At 40.5% G+C, this 6,885-nt stretch overlaps 1 protein-coding gene across 2 annotated transcripts in view; it reads right to left on the reverse strand.

The window, feature by feature from the left end:
* LOC106089089 (probable serine/threonine-protein kinase DDB_G0282963) overlaps nucleotides 1–6,885 on the reverse strand; it is a 535,104-nt gene that overhangs the window by 82,583 nt on the left and 445,636 nt on the right. The window lies entirely within an intron of this gene.

The raw sequence follows: 6,885 nt of genomic DNA on the forward strand, positions 1-6,885 counted from the left end.
TTCCCCCTTTGGCCAAACTTTAAATAGAGGCATTAAGTGTTGGCCAGCAAAATAACACCGTAGGAGGAAGTGTTAAAGCTACAGCTTCTGATTGCATAATTATTGTGGACAAAGATGAATGTGGGCTGTGGGAAAACCAAATGGGGGTGAACCATTACAGTTAGTTTTTCGTTGTGTTTTTTGGTTAAGTAGCAGGAAATATCAAAATGGAAATGGTATTTTGAACTATGCTTTTTAGGGAACACATGTAGACCTGCAAATGCTTATATGCATTATTTATCGCTCACACTCCCACAGAGGTGGATGTTATGTTACATAAACCTCTTTTCTTAAGGGAAGAACTGTAATCTTCTTGAAAGAATTGTAAGAAAAAAATTATTGAAATTTTTCGAAATTTTCAATTAATTTGTTAATTGGTCCAATTAAAAACATGATGCAGTTTTTGAAAATTTTTAATTAATTTCCAAAATATAAAGGTTAGGCCAGTGTGTGCTGGTTTTCAAAACACCTTGACTGGCATGATAGATCCCGATTTCTGATACGCCATGCATCCTTATACACAACTTTGTAGAATTGATGAAGGTGCTCTGCGTACCCAACGACTATTGAGTATGGTGTAGAGCACGTGATCCACCATGACAGTCAAAGTCTTTTAAAAAAACAGCACACACTTGCCTAACATTTATAAGTTTTTTGCCATGCTATTTTTTAATAGAAAGCATTGAATATGATTTCGGGCTAGAAAATGTGCGAAAAACAACGAAAAGATTTAAAGATCAAACTAAAAGAAAGCCCGTCACTTTGCAGTAGGTCAATGAGGCCTACATACAAGAAGAGCTGGAAATGTTAGTTTTTGTTGTTCTTAGCATTGATGATTAGTTTGTATAGCAATCGTGGAACGTTAGGCTTTATTTATTATACCTTCCACCATAGGATCGGGGGTATACTAATCATTCGCCATTCTGTTTGTAATACCTCGAAATATTCGTGTAAGACCCCATAATGTATATATTGGGTTGCCCAAAAAGTATTTGCGGATTTTTCATATGGTCGGCGTTGACCAATTTTTTCACAGCTTGTGACTCTTTAATTGCATTCTTTCTTCTGTCAGTTATCAGCTGTTACTTTTAGCTTGCTTTAGAAAAAAAGTCTAAAAAAAGTATATTTGATTAAAGTTCATTCCAGTTTTATTTAAAATGCATTTAATTTCTTTTAAAAAATCCGCAATTACTTTTTGGGCAACCCAATATATTCTTGAACGTCATGTCGTTTTAAGTCGATCTGTCCGTCCGTCTGTCCGGCCGTCCGTGCGTCTTTCTATCGAAAGCAAGCTAACTTTCGAAGGAGTAAAGCTACGCGCTTGAAGTTTTGCACAAAAACTTATTATTAGTGTAAGTCGGTCAGGTTTGTAAATGGGCCAAATTGGTCCATGTTCTGATATAGCTGCCATGTAAACAGATCCTGGGTCTTGACTTCTTGAGCCTCTAGAGGGCGCAATTCACGTCCGATGACTGAAATTTTGCAAGTTGTGTTTTGGTATTACTTCCAACAACTGTGCTAAGTATGATTTAAATCGGTTCATATGATATGTCATGATATAGCTGCCATCTGGGGTCTTGACTTATTCAGCTTTTAGAGGGCGCAATTCTTATCCGATTTGACTGAAGTTTTGCAAGTGGTGTTTTGGTATTACTTCCAACAACTGTCTTAGGTATGGCGCAAATCGGTACATAAACTGATATAGGTGCCATATAAGCCGCCCATCTTGGATCTTGACACCTTGAGCCGCTGGACGGCGAAATTCTCATCCGATTTGGCTGTAATTTTGCATGAGGTGTTTTGTCATGACTAACTGTGCTTAGTATGGAGCAAATCGGTTCATAACCTGATATAGCTGTCATATAAACCGATCTGGGATCTTGATTTCTTGAGCCTCTAGAGGGCGCAATTCTCATCTGATTTTGCAGACATTATGTACAACGGCTTCTCCCATGACCTTCAAAATACGTATCCAATATGGTTTGAATCGATCTATAGCTTGATACAGCTCCCATATAAACCGATCTCCCGATTTTGCTTCATGAGCCCCTACAAGGCTCAATTCTTATCTAAATGAACTGAAATTTTACACAGTGACTTCTACAAAGCTCAGCATTCAATTCGTTTATGGTCCGAATCCTAAATTCAGGGATAAGAAGACGAATATCCCTGGCACACACGGAAAGACATTAGCCGGAAGTCGATTCCACATACGAATGGTTCGGGCGAAAAATTGAATTCTCTCGGTAATGCATGTTTCGGTCGACTAGCCGACAATTACAAACGGGTGTGAGTTTCTGGCAAGTTTTGTATTCCTGGTGATCATCCTAATATCGGGGATAAGAAGACGAATATACCTGTAACACACGCCATGAAAATAATGATAGAGCAATACAACGCTACCCACATTCCGACGATGTTCAAGATAAGCAATAGAGTTGGATACTCTGCTGTCCCCAATCAACACCATCGCTCTTCGTTGAACCCGGTCAAGTAGCTCCAAGGATGATTTTGGAGCTCTTGCCCATATATGAGAGTTATATTTCATGCTCGGCCTGATGTATGTAGTATAGACGTTGAAAAGATCAGAAGAGGTGAAATATTTATTGCAACGCTTAAGAAAGCCCAAACATTTAAATGCTTCTTTCGACACTTCAAATACGTGTTTTGACCAACGGACATCACATTGTATCTTCATGCCCAGAATATCAAGAGTGTCTGACTGCTCAATATCTATACCGTCGATAGATATCGACGATTGTAGTGGGTCAGTGAAGCGCTTGTGAGACAAGAAACAGCACTGGGTCTTCTGTACATTAAGTCTACACAGTTCATTCTACCCCACTCGGAAATGGCCAACAAATCCTGGGAGAGCGTCTCAACCATAGTGCGCCTCCTATACACAATTTCTTGAGGACTTGGCCTATGGTTGAATGAATATGAATGACACAGACTAAAGTCATCGGCAAATGAGTAGAGTGGATTCGAAGTCTGACCCAATAGATCGTCAATGAAAATAATAACAAGTAAAAGGGTGATGCAGATGAGAATCGGCCGGGCTGAATCTTGAGAACCCCCACCATCGATTTTGCTAAAATATTGGAGCTATATCTAGTTATAGACCGAATTAGACCGTACTTGGCGCAGTTGTTGAGAGTCATAACAGAACAATCGGAAGATCGGTTTATATGGGAGCTATATTAGGTTATAGACCGATTTGAACCGTACTTGGCACAGTTGTTGGAAGTCATAACAGAACACTATGTGCAAAATTCCAAATCGGACAAAAATTGTGGATTCTTGGGGTTGAAAAAGTGAAATCAGGAGATCGGTTAAATGGGAGCTATATCAGGTTATAGACCGATTTGGACCGTACTTGGCACAGTTGTTGGAAATCATAACGGAACACTATGTTCAAAATTTTAACCAAATCGGACAAAAATTGTGGCTTCCATGGGCTCAAGAAGTCAAATCGGGACATCGGTTAATATGGGAGCTATATCCAAATCTGAACCGATAATCTCCAACGACTTACATCAATGTTAACTATCTGTGCAAAATTTCAAGCGGCTAGCTTTACGCGTTCGACCGCTATCGTGATTTCGACAGACGGACGGACATGTCTAGTTCGAATCAGAATGTCGAGACTATCAAGAATGTATATACTTTATGGTCCTAGATCAATATTTCGAGGTGTTGCAAACGGAATGACTAGATTCGTATACCATCATCTTATGGTGGTGGGAAAGGACAAACCTTGTGTCACAATGGATACTCTTCGGATGGGAACCCATCTACAGCAACTTGCATAGCGTGATCTCTGAGAAAGCTCGATATAAATTGAAGGAAGTTATTACCGACTCCAAAAGCGACAAGATTTAATAAAAGTGTACAATGCCAGACCCTATCATATGCCTTGGAGATATCCAGAGCCACCACCTTAATCTCACCAAACTGGTGGATAGAGCGACTCCATTGTTCCGACAAAAATGCCATTAGGTCTCCCCTGTCTATCGCTAAGAAGATTGTAAGTATCTGACAGGATGATGGTTAACCATACCCTTCATAACCTTGGAGAGCGCGGAGCATATCACAATTGGCCGGTAATTCGCAGGGTTGTTCGCCCCACCGTTTTTGGGGATGAGTTGAAGGTTCGCAACCTTCCAACGCGCCGGGAAAACTCCCGCACGGTATGCAAGGTTGAAAAGGTTGCGTAGTGGATGAGCAAGCGTCGAAGAAGTCTTACAAAGAACAAGTGCTGGTGGGTACCGTTCGGGCCCGGAGATTTAGTAACGTCGAGGTCCGCAAGGACCCTTTTACCTCTACGTTTTCGAAAGAATATCTGAGGCATCGAACTAGGTACACTATCAGTCATGAGGAGTGGTTAACTGCTAAATGGCAAGGAAGAATTCCCTGCAAACATTTCAGCCAGTAGATTAGCCTTCAACCGGGTCAGTGAGTACCTGGTTGACTGCTAAACGGCAAGGAAGAATTCCCTACAAACATTTCAGCCAGTAGATTAGCCTTATCAACCGGGTCAGTGAGTAACTCATCCTTAAGAAGTGTTGGAATTGCCCTTTACTCTTTTGACGAATGACTAAAAGCTCTTGTTTCACCTCGGAGAAGCAATAACTTTGGCACGGAGACGCTGTTCGTAAAGAAAATTGCCGTGTCTAAGTACTCTGACACACGAAGTTCTTGTCTGTTTGCGCAGCATTTCGGTATTGGCATTTTTGTTCAGACGCCAAATCCTAAATGCATCCTCTTATGATCTGACAGCATTTCTGCATGCCCGGTTAAACCAAGTGTTATCCTTTGATTCTTAGTTTGCAAGAACGATCTCATTCTTATTAATATTACTTCCTTCACCATTTCGGCAGCAGCATTTATGTCACCGTTTAGAAAACATATATTCCAATTAAACTGCTGGAAAAAATCGTTGAGCTCAGCCAGGCGTGCTCTTTGATATACAAAAATTGAACGCTTCGGGGCTGGGGAAGAGGCGGCACAAAGAGCAGAATACGAAAAGGACGCTGAAATGGTGCAGTGATCGGAATTACCAAGAGGCGCAAGCACATTAACTTCATACTTCTCAGTGTGAGATGTTAAGAATAGGTCAAGAGTGTTATATTGGTGCTCTTCGATACATGAAATGTGTGTCGGTTCATTCACTATTTGCATCAGGCCATTCTGCGCGGCGAATTGCTCGGCGTATTAACCCTCCGGAGTCGTATGTCCCGACTGGGAAAGCCAAGACGAGTTGTGGACATTGAAATCGTCTGACACAACGATTTCACTGTCCAGAAAATCCTCTAAGATTGTAGTAATTGAGTTAGAAAAGGAATCAAAGCCGTTTAAAGAAACCTCTCTTGCCGAGTTTGGACTTCAATATATAAATTCGAAGTAAAGTATGTGTGTTCAATCCTAAATCTAACCCAAATGGAATTAAATTCCGGATCTTGTAAGCCCAGGTGTTGCTGCCTATGGAACACTATATCATTACATACATATAGCACAAGGCCTCTGTGGGGGATGAGAAGAGATAGAGTGTGATACCCTGGAATATGAAATCCCGTGGATCAGAATCCTCACCCACCTGGGTTTCGCACAAAGCGAGGACATTAGGTCGTTAATAATGAACATGGGAATATACCGCGAAAAAGTTCGAACGTAACCCTCGTATGTTGGCAAAATGTATTCTAAATTCAACAAACATTGTGTCAATCAGAAATATTAAACGATATCCTTGAGTACAGTGTTAATTCTCTCTTATTGCGCTAAGGAGAGTGAAAAGACTCAAAAGACACTGTCTGAGTGTCTTTTAAGACTGCCCTACACAGTACTCAATAGCCGTTGGATATTTAGGGGCACCCTAATCAATTTTATTGAGGTTTAGTATTTGATATTCGTTGAGTATGTAGGGACCCTTAATCAATTTGACAAAGTTTGATTAAGATAAAGGTTTTGATCAGAAATCGCGTTCCACCATACCATTCAAAGTGATTTGAATATATAGAGACACAGGGCACAGGCCTTGACAAATTTGATCCATGGTGGATGGTATATAAGATTCGTCTCGGCCGAGCTTTAAGACGACACCCACCTTTGTCGTCTTAAAGTTACAAAGAGCGATTCGTTGTCTTAGGGGAAAAAACGATACTTCCTCGACTTCGTGTTGCCACTTATAAATAGTCCTTCTGCGATGCCCACACCAAAATTCTCCCCTTAAAGTCTCATGAAAGAAATTGTTTACTCACCTAAGATTCCTTTATGATTCAACCTCTCAATCTCATATTTTCCAAGAGAAGAAATTTAAAGATCAATATTAAAGTATGCTACAGTGATAAATCATAACAAACTGACATCTCTAGAATAACATCATAAAACTAGGTGGGTATTGCTCCTTAATATAAAAGGACACTTTCATATATGCCAGCTAATAATACCACAACAAGTGGGAGTTTATTTCCTTTGTATGATTTGCTACAACAACACATTTAATTTCACGCATGGCCAGTAAATGTCAACATATGGTCAAGTAAATAACTGGAAGCCAAGAAGCAAGTTGACCATTCACAATGACACGATAGTCATAAACCAGGAAAATATTCTAACAAATAGAGAGGGAGAGAACATAAACGTAGGAGGAGCTCCTGCTACTAGCCAACACAAGACGAAAGTGATCCCCAAAGGAATCGTGCGAATATCACACAAGGAAAACACGCAGCAATGCAGTTACCAACATGTGAAGAACCATAGAGTTAGACCAAGCAGAACGCAAAAGCCCAAAGACCCTTGCAGGCTTATTGGGTGGCCCCATTGTTCAGATGAACCATTTGGAGGAGT

This window comes from Stomoxys calcitrans, chromosome 2, assembly GCF_963082655.1.
Source record: "Stomoxys calcitrans chromosome 2, idStoCalc2.1, whole genome shotgun sequence".
Classification (NCBI taxonomy): domain Eukaryota; kingdom Metazoa; phylum Arthropoda; class Insecta; order Diptera; family Muscidae; genus Stomoxys; species Stomoxys calcitrans.